Raw genomic sequence first — 16727 nt, forward strand, 5'->3', positions numbered from 1 at the left:
ATTTCGCCTATTTAAAGAACTTTGTCAAAGCCTTTCTCTTTGACCGTGTTGTCAATTCTCTGTTCTAGCCTCTCAATTTTTCCCCATTCCCCTGTACTCCACCTTATTCCTTTCATACTATTGCAAAGCTCGGAGATGACCTCCTGCACCTGAGGCGGGCTCTTCAACCTAAGTAGCGCGGGGTCATCCAAAACATTTTCTACAAAGGCAGTTAGTGTCTCATTTGTTTAAAACTAATTGCAATTGTATTTCCAAAATTCACCTATTTTCACTACAAGTGTGAGCTTCTTCATCTTGTTGTCTATCTATTGGTCATTGCAGATCATTGGGGATTTGGTGGTGGTGAAGTGGTATTGTCATTGGACTAGTAATCCAGGTATCCAGGGTAATGCTCTGAGGACCTGGGTTTGAATCCCATCATGCCAGATGGTGAAATTTGAACTCCATATTAAAAGTTGTTGTTAAAAACCCATCTGGTTCACTAAAGGGGCAGCAGGGTAGCATGGTGGTTAGCATAAATGCTTCACAGCTCCAGGGTCCCAGGTTCGATTCCCGGCTGGGTCACTGTCTGTGTGGAGTCTGCACGTCCTCCCCCTGCGTGCGTGGGTTTCCTCCGGGTGCTCCGGTTTCCTCCGACAGTCCAAAGATGTGCGGGTTAGGTGGATTGGCCATGCTAAATTGCCCGTAGTGTCCTAATAAAAGTAAGGTTAAGGGGGGTGTTGTTGGGTTATGGGTATAGGGTGGATACGTGGGTTTGAGTAGGGTGATCATGGCTCGGCACAACATTGAGGGCCGAAGGGCCTGTTCTGTGCTGTACTGTTCTATGTTCTATGTTCTATGTTCTAATACCCTTTAGGAAGTAAATCTGCTGTCCTTGTCTGGTCTGGGCTCCAGTTCACAGCAATGTGGTTTACTCTTAAACGGCAACTGGGGATGTGGAATAAATGCTGGCCTGGCTAGTGATGCTCACAGTCCATGAGTTGATAAAAAAAATTGCTTAACACAACATCCAATCTCTGAATGGTACAATGAAAACAAGTACAAATCTCCCAAAATCTGTGCTGTGAATGTATCAGTCCCCTTAAGACAGATTTTCCAAAATCTCCTGATCATAGAATTGCTACGGTGCAGAAGGAGGCCATTCAGCCCATTGTTTATGTATCAACCCTCTAAAAGAGGTTCACTTCCCTCCCCTATCCCCACAACCACACCTAACCTGCACATCCATGGACACTGAGGTGCCATTTTATTATGGCCAATCCACCTAACCTGCACATCTTTGGACTGAAGGAGGAAACCGGAGCACCTGGAGAAAACGCACGCAGACACGGGGGGCAAAGTGCAAACTCCACACAGACAGTCACCCAAGGCCGGAATTGAACCCAGGTCCCTGGCGCTGTGAGGCAGCAGTGCTAACTACTGTTCCACCATGTTGAGTCATTATCCAGTGATTCCCTGCTGGAAGGTGTTCACGTACTGAACAATTTGGCAATGAATTGAACATTGGTTACTTCATTGACATACCAGAGAGCTAGTGATACTGCACCCAAGGAAATAGTCCGGTCTTCAAGAGAGAAGGCGAAATTGGAAGCCCGGTCATCCTCAATTCCAAGCTCAGGATATAAACTGCATCATCCTCCTGGTGCTCTGGCATACATGACCTGCTTTGTTAAGGCTGTATTATCTTTATCTTTTTTTAAAGATCATCTCCTGGTTATCTCTATCTTTCTTGCCATCAGCAATCTATTTTTATGGCTTCCCAAAGGAAATTAGAAGTTGTCATTCATTCGATTGAATGATAGTATGCATTGCCCGGTCACTATACTTGCAAATGCTGCGAGTCGGACAGTTTTGAACCTGCAGCTCATCCTGATAAGTTAGCATATCCCTATTTCTATGATAAGAAAATAGCTGCTGACGTCTTGTGCACAGGCTCAACATTACACACAGCATTAGATCATTCAGTCTGTAACTCCAGCTTTAGACTGTCCATATAAATTCTGGCTTGTGCAAAGCTAAGTCCAACTCAGAATAGTTCCACTCCAGATAGGTATGTAGCCAGTCTGCTGCTTCTGCTGATCTCAACTGGGGTTGGTGCTGAGGGATTACAATTGGGCTCAGGGCCTCTGGCCTGGGGAAGGAAAGTCAGTCGAAGCTTCTGCTCCAATGGTTATCGTGACCTTTGTTTCACATGCACAAGAATGAGTTAGGCTGTGCTGCCTTCCATAATCAAATAGCCTCCCGCACTCATGTTTTTTTTTTGAAAATGTTTTTAGAACATAGAACATAGAACATTACAGCGCAGTACGGGCCCTTCGGCCCTCGATGTTGCACCGACCCGTGAAACCATCTGAAGCCTATCTGACCTACACTATTCCATTTTCATCCATATGTCTATCCAGTGACCACTTAAATGCCCTTAAATTTGGCGAGTCTACTACTGTTGCAGGCAGGGCGTTCCACACCCCTACTACTCTCTGAGTAAAGAAATTGCCTCTGACATCTGTCATATATCTACCACCCCTCAATTTAAAGCTATGTCCCCTCGTGTTAGTCATCACCATCCGAGGAAAAAGACTCTCACTGTCCACCCTATCTAACCCTCTGACTATCTTATCTTATATGTCTCTATTCCTCTGACTATCTTATATGTCTCTATTATTCAGGTTTTCATTTTATACAATACAAAATAAACAAGTCTGTGCAGACCAGATACAATTTACAAAAGCCAAACATTGGAGATACCCCGATATTCCATGTTAATAGAATCTAAGCCACCTGATGAAGATGGCATCAAGGTACGGCGCTTTTCTTTATTGAGAGAGTTTGTGGCCTTGTTCAATCTCACAGCTCACCTCCCACTCAGCCCAGTGTCCCAGCTGTTACCTATTTATATCCTTTTTAAAATGAAACGACAATCAATAAATTAAATGCAAATGAGAAAGGGGGGTGAGCTCCTGGTGGGGATACCCTACTTATACTGTTTTAATAAAATAACAATCATTAATTTAAACAAAAAACATTGTGGATTAATGTAGGGTCTAAAATATCAATAACAAACTTTAAAAAACTTTGTGGGATTTCTCATCACTTTACCTTTACCTCCTCCTGCCATCCATTTTTAATGGGGTTTCCCAGCATCGGGTTGCAGTGATGTCATCAAGTTGCCGAGCAGCCAATTACATAGCAGAATTCTCAAACCAGAAAATGTAAAGTACTAAAATATTTCACCTTTATCATAATCTTTAAAATTAAAAACTATACATATACAGCAAAATAATACTGGGAACTGTACCTGGGCTAAGGATAGAAGCTGAACTATCATGAAAAAAATCATTTAAAAACTTTAGTTTAGAAAAATCTAGTAATTCATCTTTTTTTTCCAATTAAGAGCCAATTTAGCATCAAGGCAGGCCCTGGGTTGGTTGGTGGGTCCGTGTCGCCCGCCACACTCAGTGTGGTGGAGGACCCGGGCCCGGAGGGCGACTGTCCGAAGGCTGGCAGCCGCCCAGCGTCAGGAGCGGATGGTGCACACGAGGAATGGTGCAGTGGGGTGCAGGGCTCACTCATGCCTGACACTGTGTCGCCCCTCACCCCCCCTTCTGGAGGACTCCAGGAATCTGGCACATCATAATTGAAGGTTGTTTTGTTTTTCTGCCTCTTCGATAGTTCAGGCAGTGTCCTATTGGGCCCTTCCACCACCCTCCTTTCCCCGCTCTCCCCACCACACCCCCACACCACAGCCCAGGGGCTGGTTTAGCACAGTGGGCTAAACAGCTGGCTTGTAAAGCAGAACAAGGCAGCAGCGTGGGTTCAATTCCCGTACCCGCCTCCCCAAACAGGTGCCGGAATGTGGACACTAGGGGATTTTCACAGTAACGTCATTGAAGCCTACTTTTGGCAACAAGCGATTATTATTATTCCTTTCCCTTTTGTTGGTACAGAGGCCGAGGGTATCTAGTCTCTCGAGCGTAAAGTTTAGCGCTTGTACTGTTTGTTTTTTGTACAACTGTGCTATGAACTGTTTTAATAATCAGAGTACCCTACCCCCCTCCTGATACATTAGTACTGAGGGGAGGGTACCCTGTTTCGCCAACTCAAAATTTGCGTTTGTACCGTTTGGACTTGTATATATATTTTACTGTTTTAATAAAATGATATGGCCAATCCACCTAACCTGCACATCTTTTTGGGTTGTGGGGGTGAGACCAACACAGACACGGAGAGAATGTGCAAACTCCACACGGACAGTGATCTGGGGCTGGAATCAAACCCGAATCCTCGGTGCCGTGAGGCAGCAGTGCTAACCACTGCACCACCGTGCCACCCTAGTAATTAACCTTAATGGGAACATTTAACAACATTCCTCAAATATAACATTGTTTTTCAGGCCAGGACAGTTGTTCAGAAATAGTTCATGACCAACATCTCTGTTAGAAATCCAGACAGATCTGATTGAACAAGGTCTAATATTTCTAGCCGCAATGTGAGAGTGAAAGAGGAACGTTCTCCCCTTATCAGTGTATTTTAATCATTGTTGGCTCTGGTGTTGGGAGTGTGGTTCTGGGGCGGGGGCAGGGTGTGGTGCTGGGGTGGGGGGTGCGGTGTTGGGGTGGGGGCAGGGTGTGGGGCTGGGGGTGGGGGAGGAGGTGCTGGAGGTGGGGACAGGGGATGATGCTGGGGTGGGAGGTCCAGTGTTGGGGGGTGGGTGGGGGCAGGGTGCACCACTGGGGATGGGGGACAGGGGGCATTGCTGGGGGTGGGGGATGCAGTGCTGTTGGTGTGCGGGGAAGGGGGCAGTGCTGGGGGGCAGGGATCATTGCTGGGGGTGGGGGGCTGGGTGCGGTGCTCGGAGTGGGGGGGACCTTTTTGGGGGGCAGTGGGGGAATGCACGGCGCAGTCTATGGTGGAGCAGTGAGTGTCAGACCGCAAGTCTAGGACTTCTGGGTTAATCTGTGCTTGCGCTAAATCCTGAAAGTTCTGGCCCATTTCCGAGGAATAATGGCGATGAATTCTGATGGTTCCCCATCAAAAAACCCGCAAACTCCAGGCCAGTTTGATTATAGGATATTCCTTTAGTGCCGGCTTTAGTCCACTTGAAAAATAATTGGGTTAACACATGCATTAAAATAATGGATGGAGGAAACTTACATGACAAAACCTTAAGTGTTCATATCTCTAACTGTAATTTTTAGGCAGTTCAGCTTAGTAGTTGGTACATTTAGGCACATAGACACCACTATCACCGTTATATTCCAGAAAGTTAGGTGGCAAAGGGTACAACTAGAACCAACCTTTATACACTCCCATTCACATTTATTTGTAGAGATACAAGTTAAAATAACGCACCCCCTAACCAGCAACCAAAGTTTCAAATTTGTTACCTTCTATAGGGGCACAAATGAATCACAGTTAATACCGACCATCTGCATGCAATTAATATACAATCGATGTCAACCACCCAAGGCAGATATTTCAATCAGAATAAGTGATGCTTGCCCTCTATCAGGAACTGGGAAAATTCCAGGCAGGCTTGAGCCTGTTTATGGAGCTCCACTTAACGTAGTCCCATTTTCAATGTTCAAAATTCCTCCCAGGAGACAAAAGGCCAAGACAGAGGGCAGAATGAACTAATAGCACCAACTCACTGTAAAGTCAGGCAGGGAAATGAACAGCAACCAAAGGCACCGCTGACTAAAATAGGCAGGATTCCCTCTCACAATCAGCCCAGTTGAAGCACAACTTTCTTCAACCATGACATGAGCACTAACTACCCTGGTTAGTGCAGCACATAACAACAAACACAATGTTTGTGCCGTTCCAGGCATGAAATCTTGATATCACAACAAGGATGATTTCAGGATTTATGCTGGATTTGTACTGCTGAACTTCCTCTCAAGGGGTAGATCTGAAATATGTTAGAGCCCACGGTGTCAAGAAGTGTGCCTCGTTTACCCCATGGAGTCAATTGCACAGCGCCAGCTGCCGAATAAAACCGCCAATCCACATTTTTTTGGCATGCTGTGTTTTTGAAATGTAGGCGGCGCGGGCAAAGGCACGCGGGCAAAGGCGGCATTCATCGCCCGTTGTTGGTTCCCCCTGAGACGTCCGTTGACCTTCTTCTAAACAATTGTTGATGCAACAAAGTGTCTTCCTGGACACCTCTAGGACCAACTATATAGTGTAGACTAGTGTCAGGTCAGGTAGGTGGTAGCAGGTTCACTCTCTGCACAATATGAGCGAGTCAATCGAGCTGTTGTGGCATCCTGACACTTTGTTTGGCCGTTAGTTTTTTGGAGCCTGTTCACATATGGCCAGGCCCATGAAATCCAATTCCACAACATGCCATGATTGTCTGATTTCTGGATTGCCGGTACCACTGAGCACAACATCACTGTACCTGGTTGAGCCTAACTTTTAAAATCTGGTTGCTGCTGGTAGAAATTCCATGCAGTCATTAGCAGCTGTGAAGTCAAGACTGCTGGCCTGATACCTTCCAGGTAATGTGCCTGGCGCTGTACCTGGCAGAGGCAGTGTTTGAACGGTGACCCCCAGCACTGTTGCCTCAGGAGGGTTCTGCAAAAACATCCTCTATTAAGTTCCTCATTTGTGGCACAGTGGTTAGCACTGCTGCCTCACAGCACCCGGTACCCGGATGGGATTGAGTGGATTTTGGACGTTCGCCCCGTGTTTGTGTGGGGTTTACTCTGGGTGCTCTGGTTCCCTCCCACAATCCAAAAATGTGTGGGTCAGGTGGATTGACCATGCTAAATAGCCCCTTAGTGTTGGGGTATGTGCAGGTTAGGTGGGGTTAGGGGAATAGGGCGAGGTGAAAGAGGTATGAACATGTTTGGAAGTGCTCTTTCGAAGGGTCGGTGCAGACTCGATGGGCTGAATGGTCTCCTTCTGCACTGTAAGGATGCTATGCAATGCTATGACTGTTCCTCTGGCAGCAGTGGCAGCACCTCATTCGTGTCGCAGCTGCCGACGTCAGGGCAGCCCTCAGCAGCAGCAGGGGAGCCTTTCGACCGTTTTTGCTGCCGCCAGAAAAAGAGGGAGAATTGTCCTTTTTTGAAAAACGTAAAGGGGGACAAATATGAGCCAGGTTATTAAAATAATGAGAGGAACGAAGGAAAAAAATAAAGTTGATCAAAGTTTTTGAATTGAATCTGGACTTGAACTTACTCCTGAACTTATCATAACATGGCTGAGAATCTTCTGATGTCTGTGGAAATTCCATACGGTTTGTTAACTTGTGGAATAAGCTGCCACCTAGTGCAGTGATAAACATCTCTTGCAGAAGGGTGCAGATGGGATCTGGGGATGAGGGCGAAGTATAGATTTATGGTAAAATGTGGGGTGTTTCTGAGGTAAAACTATCACAGCTACTCCACAGCCACCAGAATCCTTACACTGCCATGAAAAGGGAATGGAGTCAAACTTATTAAACATTACCAGTGACTTATTAGCATCAAAACTAATCAAATGGTAGTGCAAGTATCAAAATGGTAACATGGGTTTTATATATATATAAATCATTATGATGGGGTTTTTTTTGCATCGATGTTTTATGGTCATCGAACTGAGGAATGTTGGGGAATGGGACATTTGCTATTATAGGCATCCACTGTAGCTTTATCAAGCTGTGAGTTTAAAAGTGTGAGATGGTGCCTATTGCGAGGACTAACAAGGCAAGGGAATACGTAATGAATGGTAGGATGCTAGGAAGTACAGAGGACCAGAGGGACCTTGGGGCGCTTGTCCATAGATCCCTGAAGGCAGCAGGACAGGTAGAAAAGGTGATTCAGAAGGCAATGGGATACTTGCCTTTATTAACCAAGGCATAGAATATAAGAGCAAGGAGTTTATGATGGAGCTGTATAAAATGTTCGTTAGGCCACAGCTAGAGTACTGTGTGCAGTTCTGGTCACAACATTATAGGAAGGATATTATTGCACTGGGGAGGGTGCAGTGGAGAGGGACTGAGATGTTGCCTGGGCTGGAGCGTTTCAGCTATCAAGAGAGGCTGGTTAGGCTGGGGTTGTTTTCCTTTGAGCAGCGAAGACTGAGGGGGGACCTCATCAAAGCGTACCAAATCATGAGGGACAAAGGTAGGGTGGACAGAAATGACCCCATTAGTAGAGGGGTCAATAACTAGGGGGACACATTTAAGGTAAGGGGCAGCAGATTTAAAGGAGACTTGAGGAAAATCATTTTCACCTAGAGGGTGGTGGGAATCTGGAACTAATTGCCTGAAAGCGTGGTAGAGGCGGGAGCCCTCACAACATTTAAGAGGCATTTCGATGCTCACTTGAAATGCAATTGCATACAAGGCTACGGACCAAGTGCTGAAAAACGGGATTAGAATGGATAGGTATTTGATGGCCGGCATAGACACGATGAGCCTCTTTCGACACTGTAAAAAAGAGACGGCATGGTGGCACAGTGGTTAGCACTGCTGCCTCAAAGCACCAGGGACCCAGGTTCGATTCTGACCTTGGGTGACTGTGTGGCGTTTGCGCCCCGTGTCTGTGTGGATTTCCTTCGGGTGAATTGGCTGTGACAGATTGTCTCTTAGTGTCCGAAGATTAGGTGGGGTTCCGGGGATATGGAGGGGGTGTGGGCCTAGGCAGGGTGCTCTTTCAGTGGGTGGGTGCAGACTCGAAGGGCCAAATGGCCTCCTTCTGCACTGTAGGGATTCTACGAAAACTCCATGATTCCATGACATTCCCAGTTCACTGTAGTAGATCCGAACAAGAAGTAGATCTCCCTCAGTTCTGCCTCAACAACATGCTTAAGTCCAACCTCTGAAGGGCACCCCCTACAGGTCCATCATGATCCCTTTGTGTCATATCCCAGCAGTCCAGTGCCCATTAAAAGTAAAATTGTCAAACGTGGTGCCAACAAATGCTGGGCTTGAAGCTGCCATGGACACTGGGAACTGGTTTGAGGCTGTCCAAAATCATTTACATAAAACCCTGCAATAAGTAGGGTGAAAGAAATTTCAACAAATGGTACGGTAGGAATTTATCTGCATTGCCGGATAGTATTGAAGGTAATCAACTGGTGTCACAGATAATGGGGTAAGATCACAGGCAATTTGTGCAGGTAAAGAGCTAGTTTGTGTCACAGGTAATGGCTTAATGACACCAGGTTAGTAGCAAGAGTTTTGTCTAAAAATGAAGGTGTAATGCTACCAGTAAGCCACTGTAACAGACTATTATAACAGGTAATGTGTTAACATCACAGGTAATGGATCTGTATGATTGGTAATGGACTTGCATTATAGGTGTTACATTCCTATCGCAGGTAATAAGGTGCGTCATAGGTAATTTATTTGTGCCTCAGGTAGCGACTGTTGGAGGAGATTTTACGGATTAGTTTCCGCGGACAAAAGTATGTTTGAAGAAATCACACATGGAGGTCGAATGCCCCCGACATATTTTCATCAATGATTTTTAATGGATAGAAATTCATGTGAGGTCTGCCAACCTCCAGATCTGAAGCCTGCCATGTGCTCCTGTTAAAACACGGCAATTTTAAAAGTATATATTTGTCCAAGGGATTTGGGGATCATTTGCAATGCCAGCATTTATAGCACATCGCCTTGAGATAGGGGCAGTTTTGTTATTTTGTGTTTGCCTCAGGATTGCTTAGTTTCTTTCTCCATAGGGGATCTTGCTGAAGGCAATGGTCTTTCGTTCAAAGTGCCAGTATTTACATCACTATTTATAAGGTTATAGAAAACCAGGACAAAGCCACAACTCCTCTCTAAGATGCTTCTCACTCAGTAAGTGACAGCACTATGACACAGCCCCTTAAGCATACATGTTCAGTAGCTATTAGTAGTTAACCCTTTACTCTCCATCTCCACCTCCCCACCCACCGACTCTTTATCTCCATGCTATTCTGTTCACGTCCTCCGACATGTCCCCCTAAAGTGTTTGCTGTTAAAGGAATAGTTTCCTTGCTGGTTTCACCAATCTTCCTGAATAGCTGTTCACTCTGAAGTCAATTCCTGGGGGTTGTCACGCCTGATTTCCCTGATTTGTGGTTCTGCTAAGGATCATGGGAAGGAATCCATTCAGCTAATGGTTTTCTGTCCATTCGAATCAAGGCAGTGCTGTTCCTTCAACTGATGCCTAACTGTGTCTGCACCAGGTACAATCGTGGTTGCTATAACTTCGAGGAGTAGGCCAATAAGCCCCGTCGAGCCTGCTCTGCCATTCAATACGATCATGGCTGATCCTGGGCTTCAACTCCATTTTCCTGTCCACGCCCCAAATTCCATAATTCTCTGAGAGACGAAAAATCTATTTACCCTGGCCTTAAATGTATTCAAAGATGGCCCATCCACAATCATCTGGGGTAGGGAATTCCATAGACTCACAACTCTTTGAGTGAAGTAATTTCTCCTCAACCCAAGCCTAAATATTGGGCTCCTTGTCCTGAGGCTGTACCTCATGTTTCAGACTTGCCAACCCATGGAAACATTTTTGCAGAGTCTCCCCATCAAGCCCCTTCCGAATTTTGGGAGTTTCAATGAGATCGCATCTCATTCTTTAAATTCCAGAGAATATAAGCCCAATTTACTCAGCCTCTCATCATAGGGCAACTCCCTCACCCCAGGGACCAATCTAGTAAATCTCTGTACTGTCTCCAATGCAAGTATATCTTTTCTTAAATGTGCAGACCAAAAATGCCCACAATATTCCAGATACAGTCTCACCAAAACCCTGTACAACAGGGTTAAAGGCAGGATTCTTGGAAGTGTGGAGGAACAGAGGGATCTTGGGATCCATGTATATAGATCCCTTAAAGTTGCCACCCAGGTTGATAGGGTTGTTAATAAGGGATATGGTGTGTTGGCTTTCAATAACAGGAGGATTGAGTTTAAGAGTCGCGAGTTTTTGCAGCACCTTTATAAAATCCTGGTTGGACCACACTTGGAATATTGTGTCCAATTCTGGTCACCTCATTATAGGAAGGATGTGGATGCTTTGGAGAGGGTGCAGAGGAGATTTACCAGAATGCTACCTGGACTGGAGGGCATGTCTAAAAAGAAAGGTTGAGGGAGCTAGGGCTTTTCTCACTGGAGCGAAGAAGGAAGAGAGGTGACTTGACAGAGGTGTACAAGGTGATGAGAGACATGGATAGAGTGGATAGCCAGAGACTTTTCCCCAGGGCGGAAATGGCTGTCACAAGGGGACATAATTTTAAGACGATTGGAGGAAGGTGTAGGAGAGACGTCAGATGTTGGTTCTTTACACAGAGAGTGGTGGGTGCATGGAATGCACTGCCAGCGAAGGTGGTGGAGTCAGAGTCATTAGGGACATTTAAGCGACTCTTGGACAGGTACATGGACAGCAGGAAATTGAAGGGATGTAGGTTAGGTTGATCTTGATTAGGATAAGTGGTCGACACAACATCGTGGGTCGAATGGCCTGTACTGTGCTGTACTTTTCTATGATCTATGTTCTAAATTAATGGGGCTGAAAGCCGATAAATCCCCAGGGCCTGATAATGTACATCCCAGAGTACTAAAGGAGGTCACCATGGAAAAAATGGCTGCATCGGTTATCATCTTCAAATTTCTGTTGATTTTGAGTCAGTCCCTGCAGATAGTAGAGTGGCAAATATAACCCCACTATTTTAAAAAAGAGAGAGAGAGAAATAAAGGGAATTACAGACCAATTAGCCTAATGTCAGTTGTGAAGAAAATGCTAGAATTTAATATAAAAGATGTGATAGCAGGATAATTGATATAGGATTAGACAAGACCAACATGGATTTATAAACAGGAAATCATATTTGACAAGCCTACTAGAATTTTTAAAACATATCCAGCAAAATAGTTAAGGGTGAATCAGCGAATGTGGTGCATTTACATTTTTAGAAAGCTTTTGATAAAGTCCCACATAAATGTTTAGTGTGGAAAATTAAGAAACGTGGGATTTTGGGTAATACATTGGTATGGATTGAGAATTAGTTAGCAGACAAAATATAGTGAGGAGGATTGAATGGATTTTTTTGAAGTGGCAGGCAGTGACTAGTGGTGTCCTGCAGGCATCAGTACTTTTGTCCCTCATGAGGGACATGAGGGGACCAAATTTAATATTTTTGCTGATGACACAAAACTTGGTGGGAATGTGTGTGGTGAGAAGGATATTAAGAGGTTTCAAGGTGATTTGGACAAGTTGAGTGAGTGGGCAAATACGTGGCAGATGCAGTATAATGTGGCTAGATGTGAAGTTATCCACTTTGGAAGGAAAAACAGAACTCCAGAGTGTTATTTAAATGGGAGTAGATTGGGAAATGTTGACATACGAAGAGGCCTGGATATCCTTGCACACTGGTCACTGAAAGCAAGCATGCAAGTACAGCAAGCAGTTAGGAAGGCAAATGGTATGTTCGCCTTCATTGCGAAAGGATTTGAGTACAGGAGCGAGGATGTCTTACTGCAGCTGTACAGGGCCTTGGTGACGCCACGTCTGGAGTAATGTGCACAGTTTTGGTCTCCTTATCCAAGAAAGGAGGCTGTAATTGCCATAGAGGGAATGTAGCAAAGGTTCATCAGACTGGTTCCTGGGATGACAGGGTTTGTCAAACAAGATTTCCCCTCAGCAAAACCATGTTGACTTATTCTAATCATATTGTGCTTTTCGAAGTGCAGCTGTCGTAAAACATCCTAACTTTTATATTCCATTCCCCTTGCAATAAACAACAACATTCTCTTTGCCTTCCTATCACTTGCTGTGCCTGCAGACTAACTTTTTCTGATTCGTGAATAAGGGCACCCATATCCCTCAGACTTCTGCAATTTTTCCCCATTTAAATAATATGCTGTTTTTTTTTCCCTATTCTTCCTGCCAAAGTGGACAAGTTCACATTTTCCCACGTTATATTCCATTTGCCAGTTTTTTACCCACGTACTTAACCTATCTATATCCCTTTCCAAGCTCCTTAAAATATCTTCACAACTTACCTTCCCCCCTATCTGTGTGCGATCAGCAAATTTAGCAACCATACATTCGGTCCGTCGATCCAAATCATTTATATTAATTGGAAATATTTGATGCCTCAATACTCACTCCACTCATCACAACTTGTCAATCCAAAAATGATGCATGCATGCTTACTCTCTGTATCCTGTTAGCTAACCAATACTTTATCCTATTGACTATGTTACCCCTACACCATAAGCTCTTATTTTGAATTGTGAGCTTTGGCATGGCTCCTTGTTGAATGCCTTCTGGAAATCTAAACTCAGCACATCCACAGGTTCCCCTTGGTCCATGTTGCTTGTTACTTCCTCTAAGAACTCCAAAAAATTAGTCAAAAATGATTTCACAAAACCATGTTGACTCTGCCTGATTATATTAAAATTTAATAAGTGGACCTCCTTATTTTATAACCTCCTTAATTATAGATTTCAGCATTTTCCCTGGCCGATATTAAGTTAACTGACCTGTAGTTTCCTGCTACCTGTCTCCCTGCTCTCTTGAATAAGGAAGTCCCATTTCTTGATTTCCAACCCGATGGGAGCTTTATAGAATCCAGGAAATTTTGGAAAGTTAAGACCGATGCATCAAATATTTCAGCAGCCACCTATTTTGAGACAATGAATGAAGTCCATCAGGACCTGAGGACTTGTCAACTTTTAGTTCTAATAATTTTCTGAGTACCCTTTCCCTGGTGATTGCAGTTGTTTTAAGTTCCTCCCTCTCTTTCCCCTCCTGATTCACAATTATTTTTGGGATGCTATTTGCATCCTTTACAGTGAAGGCAGACACAAAATATCTGTTTGGTTCATCCGCTATTTCCCTATTTTCCATTATTAATTGCCCAAACTTGCTCTGTAGAGGATTAATGTTCAATCCACTTACCATTTTCCTTTTTAAATGCATGTAGAAACTTTTACTCTTTGTTTTTATATTTCTAGCTAGCTTTCTCTCATACTCTAATTTCTCTGTTCTAAATAATCTTTTAGTTATTCTTTGCTGTTCTTTTTTTTAAATGTTTTTAATTGGGGTTTATTTGCACATGGTATATTTACAGGTGCACACAAAGAGAATCCAAAAAGAGATAACAAAACCGAAAACACTATGGGGTAGCACGGTGGCGCAGTGGGTTAGCCCTGCTGCCTCACGTCCCACGTTCCCATATTCGATCCCGGCTCTGGGTCACTGCCCATGTGGAGTTTGCACATTCTCCCCGTGTTTGCATGGGTTTCACCCCCACTACACAAAGATGTGCAGGGTAGGTGGATTGGCCACGCTAAATTGCCCCTTAATTGGAAAAATGAATTGGGTACTCTAAATTTATTTTTAAAACACTGCATAAATGAAAAAAAACACATAAATGAAAAAAAAACAAGGGGCGGGAAAGTAAAAACTGGGGAAGTGTATATACATAAATAGAAGCAATGGAGAGATACCGTATATACTCGCGTATCATGCAACTTTTGAAGACCTAAATTGTAACCTAAATTTGGGGGGTCGCATCATACGCGAGATACAAAATTCGCGGGTGTTTTACTTGCTGATTTTTCTGATGGGAAGATGTTCAGCCACTTGACGTTTCCATTCATAAAAACATGAATGGAAACGTCAAGTGGCTGAACATCTTCCCATCAGAACACTGTGGTCAAAATCTGAAGAGTAGTATTCCTGATCATATGGGTAGTTTATTCAATACATGGCCGTCTTTTTCCGATACAAAATTCGCGGGTGTTTTACTTGGTGTTTTTATGAATGGATACGTCAAGTGGCAGAACGACGCTAGTAAAGCCAGCTGGAAAGCTGTTCGATTCGCGAACAGCTTTCACAACAGATTCCACTCTGCAGAATCCACAGACAATGATACCATTTGGAAGTTTTAGTTTGGGCATTAATTTTCAAAAAAGTGACTCGCATGATACATGAGATATAGCATAAAATCATGTTTTGGGGCCGAACATTTAGGGGTCGCATGATACGCGAGATCGCACGATACACGAGTATATACGGGGTAATTTTTTTAAATGTTTTTTTTTAAAAGGAAATGCATACAGCACAAGCAAAACAAAAGAAAACTGGGTGTGTGGGGCGCTGATGTTGCTTGCAGCTCCCGGTCGGTTTTCAGTATTGTTGTGTCTTTGCCTCCGCTTCAGCCATCTGTCGTTCCTTCCTCCTGTACTTCCTTACTCTCTGTTGCCCTGCTGTGCTCGTTAGGGTCGTTGTCGTTTCCCATGTTCTCCTTCCAGTTTGAGTACCCCCATCTTTCCTCCCCTCTGGCTCCCCTCTATTATTCTTTACCCCCTGTCCTTCCTTCTTCCCTGCCCCCCCCCCCACTTCCCTGCCCCCCTTACCCCCCTCCCCTCTCTGCAGCTCCCCTTTCTTTTATGTTGAGTTTGGCTATCTCCTTTTGCACTGTTCACCCACCCGGGTCCTCCCTCCCTTCCTTCTCTTTTCTCATGCCTTGGCTACTTTCCCTGGCTCTTGGCTACTTGATTATTTATTTGTTTGTTCATTGGCCACAAACTGATCGCGGAACAGTTGGATGAATGGCTCCCATGTTCTGAAGAAGCCATCTTTCGATCCACGGATGGTGAATTTGATTTTCTCCACTTGGAGAAATTCCAATAGGTCGGACAGCCAGTCTGCAGCTTTGGGTGGTGCTGCTGACCACCAACCGAGCAGGGTTCTACGGCGGGTGATCAGGGAGGCAAAGGCAAGGGCGTCCGCCCTCATCCCCATGAAAAGGTCTGACTGGTCTGATACCCCGAAGACCGCCACTTTCGGGCAATGCTCCACCCTCATCCCCCCCACTTTGGACATTGTCTCGAAGAAGGCTGTCCAGTACCCAGCAAGTCTGGGGCAAGATCAGAACTGGTGGGCGTACCTCCTTGGCACCGTTCACATCTGACCTCCATTTCCGGAATAATTCAGCTTCTTGTTAAGTGGGCTCTATGTACCACCTATGGTTGCATTAGGTTGAATCTTGCTGTGGTGAATGTATAATGATTAATTCACACTACGTATCATTGTGTCCCTGTGAGCTCTGTCTGTGAGCCGTTGCGCGGCTCTGCCCACAGAGGGAGATGAGGAGCTTGTACAGAGCTCCACCCTTGGCTCTGCCATGGCTCCGCCTATAGCCCCTCCCAATACCAGAAGTATAAAGTGCTGCGGTCTTGTGAGTCTGCCCTCAGTTCTTCTGGTCGCAGGCAGGCTCAGTTGTAAATCTATTAAAGCCACTGTTCACTTCCTCTCGTGTCTCGAGTGAATTGATGGTCACATCAATTTAATAGACTGGGCGGATACCTTTACTATTTCTCATCTCTACCAAACTGTTTCGGCAACTTGATCTCCAAAACTAAAGTAATCTCTCTCTATTGTACCAATGTCACCCTTAATTACAGAGCTACCCCTCCATCTTTTTAAGTTTCCTGTCCTTCCTAAATCCCATGTCACCTTAAATATTCAGGTCCAGGTCATTGCAATCTTACAGCCATGTCCCTGCAATGGCTAACAGATCATACATATTTATTTCTATTTGCACTGTCGATTCATCCACTTTTTTTACAAATGCTGCATGCCTTCAAATACAGAGCCATTATTTCAGGGGTTTTTGTTTTAACCATTTTTTGTAACCTTTAGCCTTATCTGTGGATACACACTTAAAGTTGGTACACTCTGTCCCTTCCTGCCACATTCTGATCAATATTTCCCTTAATTGCTCTCTTGATT

Source organism: Scyliorhinus canicula, chromosome 16, assembly GCF_902713615.1.
Source record: "Scyliorhinus canicula chromosome 16, sScyCan1.1, whole genome shotgun sequence".
Lineage (NCBI taxonomy): Eukaryota > Metazoa > Chordata > Chondrichthyes > Carcharhiniformes > Scyliorhinidae > Scyliorhinus > Scyliorhinus canicula.